At 42.1% G+C, this 23,918-nt stretch overlaps 1 pseudogene; it reads right to left on the reverse strand.

Annotated features, from left to right (window-relative positions):
* Window positions 1-12,698: 12,698 nt before the first annotated feature.
* On the reverse strand, window positions 12,699-23,851 carry LOC121568277 (annotated as a pseudogene).
* Window positions 23,852-23,918: the final 67 nt, after the last annotated feature.

The raw sequence follows: 23,918 nt of genomic DNA on the forward strand, positions 1-23,918 counted from the left end.
CACCCCCACCTTCTTATCACACACACTCGCGCATTACAAACGCAGGATCCCCACGTTTTATTCCAATGGCACGCTCTACACAGACATAGCATGCATTAGCACAGTTTATTCGCTACCTTTCACTGTTGCTGAACCATGACAAGATAATGTCTGATAACGCAAAGATTTGAGGTCGAACACAGCATTTTCTTCATATTATCTCGTGGTCTTTATATTCCATAATCTGCAGGATAGTGCGCGCATTTATTAATGGGAACCATACAACCGTTATTGGTACTGGAAATAATGTTAGTATTGTTTCCAACACTTGCCTCAAGCATCTGGGGTATCCCAACTCTCGGTAACAGCGTTTGTTGTTTTTAGTAGCATGTCAAATTAAGTAAAATTCACAGAAAATGCTGATGATTATTTCTGATAGGCTATTAAAAAAAAAAAAATTGAGTCATTTAGCAGACGCTCTTATCCAGAGCGACTTACAGTTAGTGAGTGCATACATTTTTCATACTGGCCCCCCGTGGGCCTATATACCATGTTGGTTATTGGCCGCACAAATCAGAATTTCTGTATAGCCACGTTCATTCAACAACCCTGGAACAACCCACCACAGTGCATTTTGGTAACATATACAGTAAGTAATTATAGAATAGGCTATTAAATGTCTCATACATTGGTTCTACGCAATATGTCCTATAGTTTTTACGCATGATAACATTTTTTAAGGATGGCAAATCAGGTCATAAATAATTTTCAATAGGGTAGGCCTATGACAATACATTTATTGGCTGATAATGACTATAGTAGCATTTTTTAGTTTTTGTTGACTTAATGTAATAGACCTGTCTTCTCCATTAAACTGCCCAAATGTCCCACTTTGCTTGGAACAGCAGGCCATTTTATTGTTCTGAAGATGTGTGAAAACCAGGCTACCTTTCTCTAAAGAGTTTTTTCTAATTCTAACTGGAGGGAAAACTTTCACAGCTCCGTGGACCTCGTCTTGTGTTGTAAATTACTCTTAAGTAACATAATAATTATTCAAAACGGTTCTCTTTCACCTCTCACGCGGCGAGGGACCAATAGGCGGCCGAACTTCAATCGGCAGCGCGGTTGCGGCCACATGGGCCAGGGCAAGGCTTCACCGCGGGCGGCGTGGGGCATGATTTGGGGTGCAGCCAGCGAGCGCCGTAACATCAACCAACCTGCGGCCTTTTAACACCGCGGGAGGTTAATTCCCATGACGATGATCATAGCCTTTAGACCCCTCTAACATCGAATCCATAGCATCAATGAAAAATGTGAACGGACAGGAAATTACACTAAGTATATGGCTTAATAGGATATTTCTAATTGATTAACAGGGATACATCCATTTCCAGTCCTATTCTGATTGTTTTATGTTTGTCATCATGGGTTAAAATAATTTCTACATTTAAGAGGCTACATTTTACAAACATAAATATAATCAATGCATGTATGGTGTGTGTTTCAATATTGTGTTAAGGGCTTCATGAAGAGATTATTTGTGCATAGTAGCCTACTGCAGCAAATTCGGGGGTAGCCTGGGACTTTTATCCTATGACCTTATCTTTGTCAGTCCAACATCCAAGCTATTATTGTGCAAGATCCAAACATCTTGATGAGGTTGCTGGTGTTGTAGGGATGCAACACTAGACTATCCCCTTCCTTCGGGAAGCACACCCTTGTGCTTCAATGAAGTCCATGTCATCCTGACACCAATACAGTGACTTTATAGGTAAAGCCTCAGAACTTAAATGGGGAATCTGCAGTTGAAACAACAACAAAGCGGACACCCTGCCACTGATTTGGCCAATAGCTGAGAAATGGGGCTGAAGAAATGTAGCCACTCTTAAATTCATAGACAGAGTTATGGATGCAAGGACTGACCATCCATGAGATCTAAATGATAGTTTTAGCGATGTTTTGAGGCAATACAGTGTTTGTTTACAATTACATTGTTTACAAACAATGGAGTAAAACATATATAGATATTTGGGGTTCTGTTGGGGTGCAACAGTTGAACTCAGGCCATGAGGCATGTATAAGATATATTCTTCAAGAATCAATGGGTAGCCTATATATCATTAATTTAAAAGTCAAAAAATGGACGTAGCAATTGCAGATTGCCCCTTTATACACTCAACCTAGCATCTCTTAAAACTTGTTAGCACTGGCAGTTTGAAGTGACTCAAATCAATTTTTTTTGCATATCTGATTCAAATCGGTTATTCTTCCTGTAGTCTGAACAGCCAAAAAGCACATGGAATCGGATATTTCAATACCTTCGTCGGTAGTTTCAAATCAGATACAAATCTGATTCCTGGCCATTCGTCTTGTGTCTGATCAGTCAAATCTGATTTATTTGCCCTCAAGTGGTTTCTAGACCGTTAATTGGCTAATTTTGTTGCTTGCTATCTACTCTGTTGACACGTTGACAAGAACATGTGGTAGCTAACTAGCTTGTTAATTGTTTACAAACAAATTAGTTAATGTGCTAGAAAGCTAAACAGCTACCTAGCTAGCTAGTTGACTGCTGTGACTAGCCAAACAGGACTCATTTTGAAAGTTGGATCATCTTATCCTTTGAGGCTTTAAAAAGTGTTCTTACACTATGATTTTGAACATGCAAAGCAACTGGGAAACGTCCATAATAGGCATTGTTGTCACCTTAGCTTGCTACATAACTTCTGAGTGATAAGACACATGAGCACCACCACCAATCAGCCTACACCACTGCTCATACAACCATCATTACTATGACAACCAGCGTAGACATGTCAGCAAATGACTGCTGGCTGAACACACAAATCCGATTTGATCACTTGTAACTTGCTGTTTGGACACTCAGTATTCCAAAACGGATTTGAAAAACAAAACTGATTTGAGCATTAAGGCCTGCAGTGTGAACAAGGCTTAAGTTCAACCCACCTATGCAATTAAGGCAAGAGGTCAGAATCTTTTGACAAGGATGCTGGTGTACTAAGGACGTCACACTATATACGATATTTTCAGTGTATGGAGAGGATGTTAGAAGGAGTAGTTCTGAGTAGCCTATATGGCAAGGCTGCTGCAGTTGTTTGTCAGGCCCTGTCAGGGTTGGAGCGGCTGCTACTGTGCAATTGCGTGTGTGGGGGTCAATGTCAAGGTGCTCGTGATTCAAAGCCAGGCCTTACTGCAGGCATTGCCCAAGGATAAAGAGCAGAGAGAGGCTGAACAGGAAACAACAACAGGAGATTATGAAAAAGGTGGACGTGTTTAACTATAGAGTAAACAAACAAATATTTCACCAACTGGGGACATTTTGTTGGTCCCCACAAGGTGAAATACTATTTCTAGGGGGTTTAGGATTAACGTTAGAATTAGTGTTAGGGTTAGAATTAGGGTTAGGGTTAGGGTTATGCGCTAGGTTAGTTTTAGGGTTACGGTTAGAAGCTAGGGTTAGGTTTAGGGTTACGGTTAAGGTTAGGTTTTTGGGTTAAGGTTAGGGTAAGGGGTTAGGGTTAGGGGTTAGGGAAAATAGGATTTTGAATGGGACTGAATTGTGTCCCCACAAGGTCAGTTATACAAGACTGTGTGTGTGTGTGTGTGTGTTTATGTGTTTGTGTGTGTGAGTGTGCGCTTGGGTGTGTATGTGTACCTGTTTGCATGTCCATGTGCATCTGTTTGTCTATTTGTGTGTTTTCTGGAGAGAACTAAGTCATTTGAGAATTGTTTCTTAACCAAATATCAACATGTTCTGCCAGACTGATTAGAATTAGCCCATACATTACATTGATCAAATTGCTTTTTAGGGACATCGTACCCCTACTGGACCTGTACATCAGCCAGCCCATTGGGAGATCTCCTGGTCTACTGTGGTGTATTCACTAGGAACCAAACGGAAGCAAACGGGACGAAACAGGGTGGGACTAACCTGAACTTGTCCAATAAGAAACTCTTATTTTCATTGCAAAACCTTTTCCGTTACAAAACATTTTCGCTAAAGTCTACTGTGATGTGCACTAATGAATACACTCCTGCTGTATCCAGAGGCAGAAACACTCAGCATCTCCTCATTATCAACACTAGGCCTATCTCTAGCTGGACTCTCTCCCTCTACATCCAAGGCAATACGAAAACTTCAGCGGTCCATATGGTCATGATTTATACTGCGTAGCCTTCACTTTGAGTGTTTATATAGATATTATCATTGCTTCTAGATCATGTCGATAGCACAGGTACATGTATATACATTAGGGAAATATCAGCTGTATAATGAGCTTGTTGTTAGTGAACATGACAACATAGACCAGGGGATGTGCAACTGGCGGCGGCCCCGCTTTGTAGGCCCGCAGATTTAGAAGAAATGACTGTTGAGAGTTAGAATAGTAGAATACACAAGGTGCAATATCGAAATTTGGTTGTGCATCAGCAGTTTTAAGTAAGTTAGTCTAGCCAGCTATCTAAACTTTTAGTAATCATGGTTGAATTACCGACCGGGGAGGCCCCTATTGATTTTGTTAGTCCCTCTTACTCAGATATCATATCAAAAACGGCAAACATTTCTCTCCACCCTATGGCAAAATGCAGCAAACTTGCTTTAAAACTGCAACATTTTCTCTTCTTCCCATTGCAAAATGTGTAGAATTGCAGCAAACTTGCTTTAAAACTGTTACATTTTCTCAACTTCCCATGGCAAAATGTGTGGAAATGAACTCTAAAACTTCAACATTTTGTCTGCTGTCAAGAGTGGTGCCGCTAAAATATTTGCTTAGGGAACCCAAAACACTAGGGCCGACTCTGACTGCATGTGTGGGTCTGGATGTGGATATGCAGACCCGCGAGCCACTGGGGCCCCTCATGATGAGATCAGATTATTTTTGGGGCCCCCAGCCCCATCAAAGTTGCTCATCTTTGACATAGATTGTGTCTCGTCCATCATGTTAACGGTAAAAACGGTGGGCCGTTGACATAGTTGCCTGTGGAAGAGGAGGGAGCCCCTGGGATAAACACTACCGGTTGCCCTTGGTTTGGTAACCTTGGCCACCCAGGCTAGTTGACACGGTTGACTCCGCCATAAAGGAATATGGTTGCCTTGACCCTGGGGTACCCACAGTCCAGAGGAACATCAGAGTGGGGGTGACCCGGCAGTCAAGGAGCGGCACTCTCCAAAGGGGAGAAGGGGGTAAGAGGTGGGAGAGAGAGGGGTAAAAGCACGGAGAGGAGGGGCAGAGTGCTTTTTTTATGAGCGTGTGCCTCTCCAGTTTCTGGGTCGTCTGGCCGCATGGACATAAATTCTCTTTCTCTTTCTCTTTTCTCTTTTTCTCTCTCTCTCCCTCTCTCCCCTCTCTCCCTCTCTCTCTCTCTCTCTCTCTCTCTCTCTCTCTCTCTCTCTCTCTCTCTCTCTCTCTCTCTCTCTCTCTCTCTCTCTCTCTCTCTCTCTCTCTCTCTCTCTCTCTCTCTCTCTCTCTCTCTCTCTCTCTCTCTCTCTCTCTCTCTCTCTCTCTCTCTTCTTTCTCTCTCTCTCCCTCTCTCTCTCTCTCTCTCTCTCTCTCTCTCTCTCTCTCTCTCTCTCTCTCTCTCTCTCTCTCTCTCTCTCTCTCTCTCTTTCTTTCTCTGCTCTCCCTCTCGCTCTCTCTCATCTCATCCTACCAGCCCATTTTCATCACCATGTTCTTACAGTACAGTATTGTCTGTGAACTTATTCTCTCTCAGCCTGTCTGCATTTCTGTCTCCACCTGCTTTGACACTGTACTTCATTCACTACACTTAACCCCTCTCTCTCCCACTCAAGCCCTACACTCCTCCTCTCCATCCCTCCATCATTTCATGTTTACCTTCCTTTGGAGAAGTATCACTGCCTTTCGCCATTCTTTCATTTTCTCCCCTGTTTCTCTCCCGCTCCCTCTCTCCTCCACTCTCCTTATAGATGGAGATTAAGTCTGGGCTGAGCCCCATCCATTCCCTGACTGTTGTTATTAAGGAGATGGATGGAGGCTTGCAGTGCCAGCTCGACGCAGCAGCAATTACAGCAGGTCCAGTGATAGATGGAGGAGAGCCGAGAAGGGAGCGAGGGAGGAGATGGAGAAAGGGGAGATAGAGAGAGGGGCATCTATCACGCCCCTTTAATCTACCTGTCACTGCTCTGGGAAGGCTGGGAAGGAGGCTGGGCCTGGGGTGAGGAGGGTGGAGGGGGAGTGAGGATGGAAGAGATGAGGACTGGCTAATACAGTGCCTTGACTATTGGTTAAAGGTTTCATATCCTTCTTTTGCTCTGTCCTTCCCCCAAACAATTACATGAAAAGATGCCCTCCAGTACTATAGTAATTAAATGTCCTCATTAACTAATTGATTGTCTTGAGGTTATTGAATTTCGTATTGAATTCTGTGTGTTTGTGTGCCAGTGTGTGTCTGGCTGCTTAACAGTGTTGCATGAGATACTGTATGCTGTTATGTTGTTATGTGGATGTGTGCTGTTGATGGGTCATAACTTCCTTTATTTACAGGTCAGGAGACGAAGCCTCTAGAATGTAATTTGTTTGGTTTGAAGGGAAACATTTTTGCATTGAGATAATTTAATGCACCTTGTTAGTACTCTGCATCTACATGTTTCAAATACAGAGTACACCAGTGCAAACACAGGCCTGCACACACTAACACAAACCTGTTGGTGGTATCAAAGAAGCAGCCACCTTCAGAGAAGCGCATGATAACCCTGCATATATTATCTGTAATTTGACTAGTTTTTCCCCTCAATGTTAGAGAAATATTATGAAAGCTAATCCAAGCCTCTCCTCTCTCTCCCCTCCTCCACATTCTCATCTGTCCAGGAGAGTGAGGTATGGGATGGAGGGATTAATTCTCTTCCGTTGGCCATGGGAATGATAGATGGACAGATGTGGGGTGAAGAAAGAGAGGGGCAAAGGAGAGAAGCGAAGTCAAGAGGTCCATAAATCTGACGGGGGACCTGGTCTACATCACACATTAATAAGATCTCCCAGAGCCATGGTAACCCAGGCTAGAAAAAGTAAGTAATGGCAAGAGATGTAATCTAATCTTAGCAATAATATCTGAATGGATCTTTTGGCAATGGGTCATTATGCAAAATAACAATTTTTTTATATTGATCAAGGCTCAGGTGTGAGGACGGAGGCCATAGCAGAACCAGCAGATAGATCATACTGTTTACATACTGTTTTGCTTAGCCAAATTACAGGAGTGACTGTGGGTTCCATTGATAGTGGGACACCTCTCCTCTCTCCTAGAATTTGTGTGCGCTTGTTCACATTCCTTCACTGATTTGAAAAGAAAATTACTGGTATATGGAAATACGGTGAAAACTCCTCCAACCCATGCCTCGACCAATCCAATGCCTTTAGATTTGTGGGAAGTAGTGAACGCGTGTACACTTCAGGATATATTATCAGGACACACCCATTGTGTAGTTCTATGGCCCAGAGGACAGGAGATATTATCAGGACACACCCATTGTGTAGTTCTATGGCCCAGAGGACAGGAGATATTATCAGGACACACCCATTGTGTAGTTCTATGGCCCAGAGGACAGGAGATATTATCAGGACACACCCATTGTGTAGTTCTATGGCCCAGAGGACAGAAGATATTATCAGGACACACCCATTGTGTAGTTCTATGGCCCAGAGGACAGAAGATATTATCAGGACACACCCATTGTGTAGTTCTATGGCCCAGAGGACAGGAGATATTATCAGGACACACCCATTGTGTAGTTCTATGGCCCAGAGGACAGAAGATATTATCAGGACACACCCATTGTGTAGTTCTATGGCCCAGAGGACAGGAGATATTATCAGGACACACCCATTGTGTAGTTCTATGGCCCAGAGGACAGGAGATATTATCAGGACACACCCATTGTGTAGTTCTATGGCCCAGAGGACAGAAGATATTATCAGGACACACCCATTGTGTAGTTCTATGGCCCAGAGGACAGAGAGATATTATCAGGACACACCCATTGTGTAGTTCTATGGCCCAGAGGACAGGAGATATTATCAGGACACACCCATTGTGTAGTTCTATGGCCCAGAGGACAGGAGGACTGAAGGTTCAGTAACAACACTGAGACAGTCAAGAGAACAGGAAAAAACAAGAGTACAGAAAGTAGAATCAATTAGAGAGTGCTCTTCCCATTGGCCCTCCTGTGCATTAGGGAGCCCATAGGCCAAGAACAGTGTGCGTGTGTATGCATTTGTTTATATGTGTGTATGTGTGTGTGTGTGTGTGTGTGTGTGTGTTTTCAGAACTGTCAGCATGGAAACAGACCATGGTTTGTTTACCCCTAACAACAGACAAGCTGAACATGGTGTAATTTATCAGTTCTTCCAGATCAAGTACCAGATTCATTTTTCAAGGACAACACTAGAGAATGCAGTGGAATGCAAACTAGCAAACTATTAAATGTCCCTTTACGGCTACATACATGGATGTTCCTTTATGCAAGCACCTAATGTATGTGAGTTAATTGTTGTGCTGTGTCCCTTTGTTTGTGTCCAAATGCATGCATGTGCATGTGGGTGGTTGAGCGTGTACTTGTCTATGCACTTGTTTGTGCATTATTGTGTGCTTTTTCAATCATCATCTTGAATCAACTGTAAGCGCAGATGTGCTGTGACCTGACTAAGATCAGATCAAGTGCCCCCCCATCCCCCCTACCCAGTTCCATTTGTCATGGCCAGCTGTCAGGCTGCTGCTGTGATTGGTTGTTGTGGGAGACAGATAGCCGATAGGCTCTGATTAATAGTAGTGGCTCTGGAACTTACTCATTGATCAAGAGAACAGGCGAGGGGGAGGGAGAGGACAGGAGAGGAGGGAGGGAGGGAGGGAGGGAATGAGAGAGGGAGAGAGAGAGAGAAAAAGCATTCCCTGTCGCTCTGTCACTGCTTGCTGATACCGTGATTGCGTTTGTGTGTGTGTGTGTGCGCCTGTGTGTGTGTGTATAATAAATACATAACGTAACATTGGTGATAAAAGAGCTTGGAAAAAACCTGCCGGCACTGTGGATATGGGGAATGTTGGTCAGAAGGCCTAAAAGCAGTGTTATCATATTTGATGCAGGCCTATACTAGTATAGATGTATAGAATGTGATATAGTAATGTTATTATGTGTGAGTATCTCAGAAGGTTGGTCTCACTCTCTCTCTCTCTCTCTCTCACTCTCTCTCTCTCTCTCTCGCCAGTTCAATTCAATTCAGTTCAAAGGGATTTATTGGCATGGGAAACATATGTTCACATTGCCAAAGCAAATGGAATAGACAATAAACAACAGGGAAATAGAAAAGGGAAGCATTAGTAAAAATCACACTCACTAAAGTTTTTAAATAATATATTTCAAATGTTTTATTATTGGCTATGTACAGTGTTGTAACAATGTGCAAGTAGTTGAAGTATGAAAGGGTAAATAAATAAACAGATAAATATAGGTTGTATTTATAATGTTGTTTGTCCTCCACTGGTTGCCCTTTTCTCATGGCAATGGGCCACAAATCTTGCTGCTGTGACTGCACACTGCGGTATTTCGCCTAACAGATATGGGAGTTTATCAATATTTGATTTGTTTTCAAATTCTTTGTGGGTCTGTTTGATCTGTGGGAAATATATGTATCTAATGTGATCATCTCCCCTCTCTCTCTCTCTTGCTCTCTCTCTCCATATGGTCCAGTGTTGGAGAATATGTGTGCCTTTCATTCGAATAAGAATATATGCATGTGATGGAGAAAAGCATACTGACCCACTTGGCTAGCTGCCAAATAGTCCTTGTGCGTACTCACTCCAGTCCCAAAACGTTAAGTAGTAAAGGGGGTACTGTGGGAAATGGACTGCTGTGTAACAGCTGAAGAAGGTCCATGTGTGTGCTTGAATGTGACTATGTGTGCATGTCAGTACAGTACATTTGAGAGTGTATGTGTTATTATGTGAGTGTGTGTGCCTCAGGAAACTAGAAAATAAACTGTAGTGAATAAACAAATACAGAAGTTGTGTGCATGGGTGCGTGTGTGTGTGTGTGTGTGTGTGTGTGTGTGTGTGTGTGTGTGATTGAGCTCTCTCTGTAGGGTGGTCAGTAGTGGGAGGTCGTGACCTGGTCGAATTCGGGGGAGTGGAGATCATCAATCAGCGAGGGGCAAGTCTGAGCAGCAGGACCACCACCACCCCCTCCACCCCACAGGGAAACAGATGGCCTTGGGACAACTGGCTCATACTCTCTCTCGTAGCACACACACACACACACACACACACACACACACACACACACACACACACACACACACACACAGAGTATATGCACCAACTCAATGATGCGCACAAAAAATGACACATACATACAGTTGAAGTCGGAAGTTTACATACACCTTAGCCAAATACATTTAAACTCAGTTTTTCACAATTCCTGACATTTAATCTTATTAAAAATTCCCTGTCTTAGGTCAGTTAGGATCACCACTTTATTTAAAGAATGTGAAATGTCAGAATAATAGTAGAGAGAATGATTTATTTTTAGCTTTTATTTCTTTCATCACATTCCCAGTGGGTCAGAAGTTGACATACACTCAATTAGTATTTGGTAGCATTGCCTTTAAATTGTTTAACTTGGGTCAAACGTTTCGGGTAGCCTTCCACAAGCTTCCCACAATAAGTTGGGTGAATTTTGGCCAGGTCAGGTTTGTAGGCCTCCTTGCTCGCACACGCTTTTTCAGTTCTGCCCACACATTTTCTATAGGATTGAGGTCAGGGATTTGTGATGGCCACTCCAATACCTTGACTTTGTTGTCCTTAAGCCATTTTGCCACAACTATGGAAGTATGCTTGGGGTCATTGTCCATTTGGAAGATCCATTTGCGACCAAGCTTTAACTTCCTGACTGATGTCTTGAAATGTTGCTTCAATATATCCACATAATTTTCCTTCCTCATGATGCCATCTATTTTGTGAAGTGCACCAGTCCCTCCTGCAGCAAAGCACCCCCACAGCATGATGCTGCCACCCCTGTGCTTCACGGTTGGGATGGTGTTCTTCGGCTTGCAAGCATCCCCCTTTTTCCTCCAAACATAACGATGGTCATTATGGCCAAACAGTTCTATTTTTGTTTCATCAGACCAGAGGACATTTCTCCAAAAAGTACGATCTTTGTCCCCATGTGCAGTTGCAAACCGTAGTCTGGCTTTTTAATGGCGGTTTTGGAGCAGTGGCTTCTTCCTTGCTGAGCGGCCTTTCAGGTTATGTCGATATAGGACTCGTTTTACTGTGGATATAGATACTTTTGTACCTGTTTCCTCCAGCATCTTCACAAGGTCCTTTCTTGTTGTTCTGGGATTGATTTGCACTTTTTGCACCAAGGTACGTTCATCTCTAGGAGACAGAGCGCGTCTCCTTCCTGAGCGGTATGACGGCTGCGTGGTCCCATGGTGTTTATACTTGCGTACTATTGTTTGTACAGATGAACGTGGTACCTTCAGACGTTTGGAAATGGATGAACCAGACTTGTGGAGGTCTACAATTTTTTTTCTGATGTCTTGGCTGAATTATTTTGATTTTCCCATGATGTCAAGCAAAGAGGCACTGAGTTTGAAGGTAGGCCTTGAAATATATCCACAGGTACACCTCCAATTGACTCAAATGATGTCAATTAGCCTATCAGAAGCTTCTAAAGCCATGACATCATTTTCTGGAATTTTCCAAGCTGTTTAAAGGCACAGTCAACTTAGTGTACGTAAACTTCTGACCCACTGGAATTGTGATACAGTGAATTATAAGTGAAATAATCTGTCTGTGAACAATTGTTGGAAAAATTACTTGTGTCATGCACAAAGTAGATGTCCTAACCGACTTGCCAAAACTATAGTTTGTTAACAAGACATTTGTGGAGTGGTTGAAATACGAGTTTTAATGACTCCAACCTAAGTGTATGTAAACTTCCGACTTCAACTGTACATACATACATACACACACTCTTTTGGATGCACACATGACAGGATCCACACACTCACAGTGCAAAGACAATTAATCATACACAAATACACACATGGTGCTAAATACCTCGACATATACAGGCACATATATTGTTTTATGTTAATTAATTCATGAGGACCACACAAACATGCATGCAAACAAACTCAAACACACAATAGTGTTTTATAAGCTGGAAATGTGCCATTGACTGGGTATATGTTATAGACTTGGCAGGAAGCTTAGTGGTTAAGAGCGTAGTGCCAGTAACCGAAAGGTCGCTGGTTCTAATCCCCGAGCCGAGTAGGTGAAAATCTGTCGATGTGCCCTTGAGCAAGGCACTTAAACCTAATTGCTCCTGTAAGTCGCTCTGGATAAGAGCGTCTGCTAAATGAATAATACCAAAAATTATTACAAAATAAAATAAAATATAAAAAGTAAAACAAATGTATATAGCATTAGCGCCCCCTGCTGAGAGTAAAACTGTTAAAAAATGGATATTTTACTCTAAAACTATCTTTGAATATAAGTTGCATCATCATCACCACAGTTTTTGCTCTGTACTGAAAGTGCTCCATCTTGACATGCACATTTTTCTGGGATTGTAGTAACAGTGGACTAATGAACAAAATACTAAAAATAGTTTTGGGTAAAATATCCCTTAAAATGAATTTGAGTCAAAGACTAAATCCCACAATCCACAGAAAACAGACACCTGATTATCAGCAAACTTTTATTGATGATCATTTTCAAGCTCGCAGGATTAAACAAAATTAACTCCTCCTAAAAAGATCCACACAAGCTACAAAGCAATCCAGCATACATTCAGATAATGCATTGACTGAGATAACTTCACTGAATCCAGATAAAGGAAAATGCATGTGTGCACAGGCTGTAAACCTTAGAACACTAGATCATGTTAAAGTCGTCTTATGCTGAGACTCTCTAGTTAGCTATACTAGTACGTAGTTAGGAAACCTAAATACTGTGTACAGCATTATAAGTGTTTCCCTAAATTACTAAAACTGTCTATTAAATCTGAAACTTATATACTGGATTAAATTCAAGCACGCTATAAAAACGTAAGAAAAACCCTAGAAAAACGTTAGAAAAACCCTAGAAAAACATTAGAAAAAACCCTAGAAAAACCACCAGAAGAACACCACCTTAGAGGACCTGACCCAATGGTCATGTGATCATCATGGGAATAAACATGAAGAGATGGGCTCAGTCCACAGCACCATGTGATTCACTGCCCAACAAGCTGTAGGGGCCATAGCTGTGGTTATAGTAATGGTGCAGAGCTGTGTTATATGAGCAGAGAGCTACAGGAAGAGGAGGAGGGGTCACGGCAGTACAACCAGGTCAGCTCAGTTTGGTTGGCTGTGTGATGGTCAGGAAGGTCAGATGATCAGGTGACCAGTCGTTGGGTCCATCATCCCATAAGCTTCCAGGCAGCTTCCTTCAGCCACTTGGCAACTTTCCTCTCAATGGCCTGACAACCAGAGAGAGAAAAGACAGTTGAGACACACTGTACAGTTCTGAAGCATACATTACTCTTCATGTGCCACCAAAGCTCACAGTCAGTGTCTATCTCAGGAACATCAACTTAGTGTTGTCTAGCCTTCCGTGGGCTGTACCTTGCGGGCCTGCTTCAGGGCGGGGTGGTCTGTGGCGCTGTCGGGGTTCATGTCGGCACAGTGGGCGGAGCCCTCGATGAGGATGGCCATGTCTTTGTCCTCCTTGTCCAAGTCCTCTTCCAGGACGCTGAGCTCGTGCCAGGGGTCAATGTCACCTGACAGAGGTCACAGGTCACAGGTCACAGTCAGTATATGACCTGTCCCTCTGGTCTGTCACACAGAGGAGGCTGGTGGGAGGAGCTATAGGAGGATGGGTTCATTGTAATGGCTGGAATGGAATAAATGATGTGTTTGATACCGTTCCATTGATTCCATTCCAGCCATTACATTGAGCCCGTCCTCCTATAGCTCCTCCCACTAACCTCCACTGCTGTCATACAATCACTCACATAGACACAGCACATTGATTCACTGCCAGTGGGTTTAAATTACACTATGATGTAATGAGAGGTAATGGTTTAAACCTCCATATATCTATCTATCTATCTATCGGGTGGTTGGGCAAGTAACCGAAAGGTCGCTGGTTCGAATCCCAGAGCCGGCAAGGTGGAAAAATCTGCCGTTCTGCCCTTGAACAACAACTGCTCCCCGGGCGCCGATGACGTTGATGAAGGCAGCCCCCTACCCCCCTGCACCGCTCTGATTCAGAGGGGTTGGGTTAAATGCGGAAGACACATTTCAGCTGAATGCATTCAGTTGTGCAACTGACTAGGTATCCCCTATCTACTGTATCTATCTGTGAAGTCTCTGCTCACCGTTGACATAGAGCACCCTGTCAGTGTCGGGGTGGCCACCTCCATAGTACTTATTGGTGAAGGCGATGTGTCCGGGCAGACTGTGCTGGGGGGATGTTGAACACCTCAGGACACAGGTCAGTCTGAGCCTGCAGGGTCAGCATGCGGGAGAAGGGACAGCTGGCGTCCTCACACGTCTGGTCTGTTACAACAAAACAATGACAATGTAACCCAAAGAAACACAATTAATTTCTATTGAATTATGATCTGTAGTTCTATTTCTGTAATGTAAGATACAGCTGAGTGGCTATGGGCATATAGTACTACTGATCATATAATGAGTGATACTGCACCAAAGAGTGGGACCTTTGTACAGCTAGTGTTAATGCATTGGGCTTATGAATGTGCTGTTAGGGGGAAATGAACTCTGGAGTCTGGACCTGTTTTTTTTACCCTTCAGTACAGTGAGCACTCAACTCCCTGACTGAAGAAACTACCTTGGTTGTACTCGGGGACTTGAGCTTGGTAAATGTACAGTGGGGTTCGAAATTATTGATACCCTTGATAAAGATGAGCAATAATGACTGTATAAAATAAATTATTGAAATACTGAGCTATATTGTATGCTCAAAACAATGGGGAAATTATAATTTTTATTTTATACTAATAGTATTTGGTGCCATATTCCTACACTTCTACAGTCATGTGGATGCTTCCATGATTACGGATAATCCTGAATGAATCCTGAATAATGATGATTGAGAAAGTTACAGCAGTCAAAGATCATACCCCAAGACATGCTAACCTCTCCTGTAATTGGGAATGGTGAGTTGTTAGCATGTCTTGGGGGTATAATCTTTGACCCTCTGTAACTTTCTCACTCATCATTATTCACGATACATTCAGAATTATCCGTAATCATGGTAGCATCTACATTACTGTAGAAGTGTTTAGAAACATTCTTATTATCTATGGTTATTTATAATAATATAAGTGACTCCAAAATGACACAATATATTATTTACCATTACTTTCTATTGGGCACAAAATAATCTGAAACACAACCAAAACTAACTGCAAATACATCCAACAAGTTTTTAGAGTCACAAGCTTGATGTAGTCATTGCATGCTAGGAATATGCGACCAAATACTAAACTGTTGACTACTTTATTTATAAGAATCTTTAGAGGTGTGAATAATTTAGACCCCTACCTTTTAGAGAAAAACATATATTACTTGTTAAACAATATCTCTTTCTCTGAGCAATTGTTTTAGTATGAAATAATATAATTTCCCAATTTTTTTGCCTACAACATACTGTAGCTCAGTATTTGAATAATTAATTTTATACAGTCATTATTGCTCATCTTTATCAAGGATGTGAATAATTTCGGACGTCACTGTATCTCCTCTAGGAGTGACAGAGTTGTGCGGTGTGGTGGAGCGGTACTCACAGAAGCCGAACTCGGTGCAGGTCTGGTAGTACCACTGTCTCTCTCCATTATAGGCAGAGTCCAGATTGGTGTCACTCAGGTCCTTGATGGTCTGCTTGTGGGACGCATCCAGACAGGGCTTGTCGCCTGTGGCACGGTCTGTCTAATAAACGCACGCACACACACATAAATATGCACGCACGCAAACACAGTAACAGTGTTCTGACTGTTCTGCATCAGTCAAGGCAAGGGGATGCACAACTGTAGCTCAATACAGCCCTCTGCTGGTTAATCAAATAATTGTCATTTTGGGGCTGTGCGTGTGTGTGTGTGCGTGCTTGTGTATGTCTGCGTGCTTTTGTGCATACATTTGTGTGTGTGTGTGTGTGTGTGAAAGTGTGTGTGTGCATATGTACAATACACCTCATACAGTCAGGTCCATAAATATTTGGACATTGACCAAGTTATTATTATTTTAGCTGTTTACCACAGCATATTGGAGTTGAAATTAAATAATGAATATGAGCTGAAAGTGCAGACTTTCAGCTTTAATTTGAGGGTATTTACATCCAAATCGGGTGAACGGTGTAGGAATTACAGTACTTTTTATATGTGGTCCCCCCCTTTTTAAGGGACCAAAAGTAATCGGACAATTGGCTGCTCAGCTGTTCCATGGCCAGGTGTGTGTTATTCCCTCATTAGTTCATTTACAAGTAAGCAGATAAAAGGTCTAGAGTTGATTTCAAGTGTGGCATTTGCATTTGGAATCTGTTGCTGTTAACCCTCAATATGAAGTCCAAAGAGCTGTCACTGCTAGTGAAGCAAGCCATCATTAGGCTGAAAAATCTAAACAAACCCATCAGAGAGATAACAAAAACATTAGGTGTGGCCAAATCAACTATTTGGTACATTCTTAAAAAGAAAGAACGCACTGGTGAGCTCAGCAACACCAAAAGGCCCGGAAGACCACGGAAAACAACTGGTGGATGACAGAATAATTATTTCCCTGGTGAAGAAAAACCCCTTCACAACAGTTGGCCAGATCAAGAACACCCTCCAGGAGGTAGGCGTATCTGTGTCAAAGTCAACAATCAAGAGAAGACTTCAACAGAGTAAATACAGAGGGTTTACCACAAGATGTAAACCATTGGTAAGCCTCAAAAACAGGAAGACCAGATTAGAGTTTGCCAAAAAACATATTTAAAAGCCTGTACAGTTCTGGAACAACATGACAGATGAGACAAAGATCAACTTATACCAGAATGATGGGAAGAAAAGAGTATGGAGAAGGGAAGAAACTGCTCATGATCCGAAGCATACCACCTCATCTGTGAAGCATGGTGGAGGTAGTGTTATGGCGTGGGCATGTATGGCTGCCAATGGAACTGGTTCCCTTGTATTTATTGATGATGTGACTGCTGACAAAAGCAGCAGGATGAATTCTGAAGTGTTTAGGACTATATTATCTGCTCAGATTCAGCCAAATGCTTAAAAACTCATTGGATGGCGCTTCACAGTGCAGATGGACAAAGACCCGAAGCATACTGCGAAAGCAACCCAATACTTTTTTAAGGCAAAGAAGTGGAATGTTCTGCAATGGCCAAGTCAATCACCTGACCTGAATCCAATTGAGCATGCATTCACTTGCTGAAGGCAAAACTGAAGGCAAAACGTCCCAAGAACAAGCAGGAACTGAAGACAGCTGCAGTAAAGGCAGAGCATCACCAGGAAAGAAACACAACATCTGGTGATGTCTATGGGTTCCAGACTTCAGGCAGTCATTGACTGCAAAGGATTTGCAACCAAGTATTGAAACTCACAATTTAATGTATGATTATGTTAGTTTATCCAATTACTTTTGAGCCCCTAAAATTGGGGAGCTATGTATAAAAATGGTTGTAATTCCTACACGGTTCATACAATAATTTTGACAAAACCCTTAAATTAAAGATTAAAGTCTACACTTAAAGCACATCTTGATTGTTTCCCTTTCAAATCCATTGTGGTGGCGTACAGAGCCAAAATGATGCAAATTGTGTCACTGTCCAAATACTTATGGACCTGACTGTACCTGCACCAGTTTGATCAGCCGGTCGTAGGCCTCAGTCTCCGAATCGAAGGTCTCTGTCTCATTGGTCATGATGTCACAGAGCTCCTCAATAGTTAGAATGCCCCCCTCCTCGTTGTACGCCACGGTTCCTATGACGATGTCGGCCAGGCTCTGCATCAGCTCGATCTGGTCCTCCAGATCCTCAGGGGTCTCACAGCACCCAAAGTCCTTCCCCACCTCAGTGGCGTTCCCAGCAAACAGGGCGGCCTCCACGGCAGCAAAGGCCTCCCAGATGTCCCCCACACACTGGAGGAGAGAGAGAGAGTGAGAGAGAGAGAGCGGAGAAAGAGAGACAGTGACAAGGAGACAGAGAGAGTCAAATCACACAGTAGGAGACTCACAGTCAGATACTCCAACACATGATTTCAAGCGCCCACATCAACTGTAAATGTTCTCAAACCTTATCTGAACCTCCAACATCCTTGTCCGCAAGGCTCAGACCCACCACCTGGAAGAGAGAAAAACCAGGGTTTGTTTCCACCGTTGTCTGTACAGCTGAACATCACATCTACCATGCTATTAACACTATAAATAGTGCAACAGTTACTAGTATGTCTACTACTACTACTACTACTACTACTATTACTACTACTACAACTACTACTAATACTACTACTACTACTACTACTACTACTACTACTACTACTACTACTACTACTACTACTACTACTACTACTACCAGTAGTACTAATGATGAGATCTTTACTTTGTTGAAGTTGGAGAAGTCCAGTTTGGCTTTGACAGGAGCGGAGGAGGCCACAGCACCGTAGACCAGGTGGGGGGAACTGGAAGAGCAGGAACAGATAACATTATTTTGTATTATTACCATGGAATACAGTAAACCAGCATACAGTAACACCGCTGTTCGGTCCTAAGTATAAAAATAGACAGTGTTATTTTATCTCTACTGTACCTTTCCCCTGAGCCAGGCAGACAAGGCCCCAGCATAGGAACCTCCGAAGCTGATCCAGGTATTCTTGTTGGAGAGGTCAAAGCGATCGCTGATGTATTGATGGAATTCTGCGATGTCGGTGAGACTGGAAACCAAGAGATGGCAGAGAAAATGAAATGCAATCTCTGCCCAATTCAAGCCCACTCAAAAGCACTCTGCATACTTCAAGTAGCAACCCACTGGGCACAGACGTCAGTTCAATGTCTAGTTTTGATATACATTTGGTTGAGTTGTCAACTAATGTGAATTCAACATGAAATCAACAAAAAATGTCACCATGCCATTGGATTTAGGTTCAAAGTTGGGTGAAAAAAATACAAAATTCCCTCACATTGATGACTTTTTGCAAATCCAATCAGTTTTCCACGTTGATTCAACATCATCACATTGACTCCCTCCTCCTCCCACCAGTACTCACGCCTGCTGGCTGGACAGGTCTCCCAGGTTCTCAGTCTCCAGGCCATCTTCGTTGATGCTCTTGCCATAGAAACGATGCTCCAGGGCCACAAGCAGGGCCCCGTGCTCCTCAGCCATGTCCACATGGTGGCCTACAGATACACACAAAGCAGGAGCAAAGAGGAGAAATAGGACGAGGTTAAGAGTTGGTTGAGGTATCAACAAGACAAAAACCGAAGAACAGGCATGGACTTGTAACTAAATACAAGTATCATATTCATAACACCTATGTAAGCCTAACTTATCGTGTCAATGCATTTCCATTTTCTTTTCATATTACTTAAGAGCGTGACGGGGGAGCTTTGTGTTTACCTGCCAGCACACTGAACTCAGAGATGGGGCCCTCCCCGCCGATGTACAGGAACACTGGGCCATGAGGACGCTCCCAATAGGCTTCATTCACGAAAAACCTCTGAGAGAGAAAGAGAGGGTGAGAGAAAGGGAGTAGAAGCGAGAGAACAAGAGTGGGGGGCTGCAGGTACCCTATATACAGTGAGGTCCAAAAGTATTTGGACAGAGACCAATTATTTTTTTTGTCTCTGTACTCCAGCACTTTGTATTTGAAATGATGCAATGACTAAGAGGTTAAAGTGCAGACTGTCAATTGTGTTATGCCTTTGAATGTATTTTCATTCATATTGGGTGAACCGTTTAGAAATTACAGCACTTTTTGTACATAGTTCCCCCATTTTAGGGAACCAAAAGTATTTGGACAAATTCACTTTTATGTGTATTAAAGTAGTCAAAAGTTTAGTATTTCCCTGGATATAGCCTCGTTACTGTTATTTTATTGTTGCTCTTTAATTATTTGTTATTTTTCTATTTTTTATCTTTATCTTTTTTTTTTACTTCAGTTTATTTTAGTAAATACTTTCTTAACACTTATTTTTCTTAAAACTGCATTGTTGGTTAAGGGCTTGTAAGTAAGCATTTCACTGTAAGGTCTACACCTGTTGTATTCGGCGCATGTGACAAATAACATTTTATTTGGTCCCATATTCCTGGCACGCAATGACTACATCAAGCTTGTGACTCTACAAACGTGTTGGATGCATTTGCAATTTGTTTTGTTGTTATTCACAATTCATTCAGGATTATCCATAATCATGGTAGCATCCACAAGAATGTAGAAGTGTTCAGAAATATATTATATTCTTATTTACAATAAAAGTGACTCCAAAATGACACAATATATTATCTACCATTCATTTCTATTTGGCACAAAATTATCTGAAACACAACCAAAACAAACTGCAAATGCATTCAACAAGTTTGTAGTCACAAGCTGTAGTCATTGCCTACTAGGAATATGACACCAAATACTAAACTTTTGAAAACTCTAATACACATATAAGTGAATTTGTCCTAATACTTTTAGTTCCCTAAAATGGGGGGACTATGTACAAAAAGTGCTGTCACCTTATATGGATGAAAATACCCTCAAATTAAAGATGACAGTCTGCACTTCGACCTCATAGTCATTGTATCATTTCAAATCCAAAGTGCTGGAGTACAGAGCCAAAACAACAAAAAAATGTGTCACTGTCCCAATACTTTTGGACCTCACTGTAGGTGCATGTATTGGTGGTGGGTCACCTGAGGAAAGGTTTCATCGTTTTGACTGTCGAAGTGGTCCAGGGGTTGGTGAATTTTCCCGTCTCTCACTTCGCCCATGGACTTATGCCCGTTGACTGCGCGCATCAGCACATTCTTCTTCGCTTTTTCATACTGAATTTTACGCACGCGCTCCTTGATCTTCCTCAGAACTCGTCCTATGAAATATAAAATGTGATATGACATATCAAAAGACGAGAGGGACAGAGGACGGTCAAAGCTAGAGATAATACGAGAAGATCAATCGTTTGTAGTTGCGCGTAAAGACGCAAATGGAGCTAAATTACGCCCGTAGTTGTTGGTCAAACAACGAGAGCCTCCTGAGACTTGAAAATCAGAATAACAATGTATAACAATCTCTACAATTATCTTTTACATTTCGTACTACAAAAATTGCTATCCAAACGTGACACCGACCTTTTTTAGATTAGATACAATTTTGTATTCATTCCGATGGCCTCAGCACATGGCTTTTGCTGATACGGTATAACCCTCTGCCACCCCCTTATCGATCTAATTCATACTCGACAGCCAAACCCATGTTTGTTTTATTTTTCATGGGTTTTATTATAATTCAATACATACTTAAAGTAATAATAAACCATGTATTAGTAACAGAATACACTTTTCTAGATATAGAAGCTGCTCAATTTCTATGCAGCCTTTTTCACATTTTGCATAATTATCTACAGTGGGGAAAAAAAGTATTTAGTCAGCCACCAATTGTGCAAGTTCTCTCACTTAAAAAGATGAGAGAGGCCTGTAATTTTCATCATAGTTACACGTCAACTATGACAGACAAAATGAGAAAAAAAAATCCAGAAAATCACATTGTAGGATTTTTAATGAATTTATTGGCATATGATGGTGGAAAAAAGTATTTGGTCAACAACAAAAGTTTCTCAATACTTTGGTATATACCCTTTGTTGGCAATGACACAGGTCAAACATTTTCTGTAAGTCTTCACAAGGTTTTCACACACTGTTGCTGGTATTTTGGCCCATTCCTCCATGTAGATCTCCTCTAGAGCAGTGATGTTTTGGGGCTATCGCTGGGCAACACAGACTTTCAACTCCTCCAAAGATTTTCTATGGGGTTGAGATCTGGAGACTGGCTAGGCCACTACAGGACCTTGAAATGCTTCTTACGAAGCCACTCCTTCGTTGACGGGCGGTGTGTTTGGGATCATTGTCATGCTGAAAGACCCAGCCACGTTTCATCTTCAATGCCCTTGCTGATGGAAGGAGGTTTTCACTCAAAATCTCACGATACATGGCCCCATTCATTCTTTCCTTTACACGGATCAGTCGTCCTGGTCCCTTTGCAGAAAAACAGCCCCAAAGCATGATGTTTCCAACCCCATGCTTCACAGTAGGTATGGTGTTCTTTGGATGCAACTCAGCATTCTTTGTCCTCCAAACATGACGAGTTGAGTTTTTACCAAAAAGTTATATTTTCGTTTCATCTGACCATATGACATTCTCCCAATCCTCTTCTGGATTATCCAAATGCACTTCAGACGGGCCTGGACATGTACTGGCTTAAGCAGGGGGACACGTCTCGCACTGCAGGATTTGAGTCCCTGGTGGCGTAGTGTGTTACTGATGGTTGGCTTTGTTACTTTGGTCCCAGCTCTCTGCAGGTCATTCACTAGGTCCCCCCGTGTGGTTCTAGGATTTTTGCTCACCGTTCTTGTGATCATTTTGACCCCACGGGGTGAGATCTTGCGTGGAGCCCCAGATCGAGGGAGATTATCAGTGGTCTTGTATGTCTTCCATTTCCTAATAATTGCTCCCACAGTTGATTTCTTCAAACCAAGCTGCTTACCTATTGCAGATTCAGTCTTCCCAGCCTGGTGCAGGTCTACAATTTTGTTTTTGGTGTCCTTTGACAGCTATTTGGTCTTGGCCATTGTGAAGTTTGGAGTGTGACTGTTTGAGGTTGTGGACAGGTGTCTTTTATACTGATAACAAGTTCAAACAGGTGCCATTAATACAGGTAACGAGTGGAGGACAGAGGAGCCTCTTAAAGAAGAAGTTACAGGTCTGTGAGAGCCAGAAATCTTGCTTGTTTATAGGTGACCAAATACTTATTTTCCACCATAATTTGCAAATAAATTCATTAAAAAATCCTACAATGGGATTTTCTGGATTTTTTTTCTCAATTTGTCTGTCATAGTTGACGTGTACCTATGATGAAAATTACAGGCCTCTCTCATCTTTTTAAGTGGGAGAACTTGCACAATTGGTGGCTGACTAAATACTTTTTTTTCCCCACTGTAATTATAGCCTATACATTAGCCAATTTTGTTTCTCTGAACACCACAATTTTATGGATTCACCTCAATAATTAAAACTATAGGCATATGCATTAAAATGATATATGATCAAAGTGTATATTATATTAGCCCACACAGATACAAGGATGCACTTTCATGCTAGGTTTAGGACCTCATATTGAAGCTTAGAGACCCCAACTAATGTATAAAACAATCTTAAAATTATCAAATTTTGTTTCAATACAAGCATCATAAAACCTCTAACACAATAAATTCATTGGACTTGGTGAAAAACTTCTTTTTGGAACCCAACTTGCTTACCACTTTTTCCATGTGGTTTCTCCCTTCAGACTCGATGAAATGACCTCTGCCTAAATATTTGTTCAAATTATAAATTGTGTATGGTTTCCTAGACACAAGGGTGCCTCAACCTACCCCACTCTGCCCTACCTCATATATTTTATCAGTTAAGTATTATTTTTAAATGATCAGGTCATTATGGATCGTTAACGTACCAGAATAGACGGAGTTGACAAGGAGAAGAAGGATGATACAACGGATGGGAGACAGAAGCATCTTCAGGCGTCCAACTACGACCTCTGACCTACTGATATAGGTCTACACTATGGTCAGACCACCTTGCCTTCTCAATGCGAGGAGAATGTTTGCTTTTAAGGCGTGACCAAAGTTTTTAGTCCGCCCAGGGGCACCCGATGCCCA

Source organism: Coregonus clupeaformis, chromosome 6 (genome assembly GCF_020615455.1).
Source record: "Coregonus clupeaformis isolate EN_2021a chromosome 6, ASM2061545v1, whole genome shotgun sequence".
Classification (NCBI taxonomy): Eukaryota; Metazoa; Chordata; class Actinopteri; order Salmoniformes; family Salmonidae; genus Coregonus; species Coregonus clupeaformis.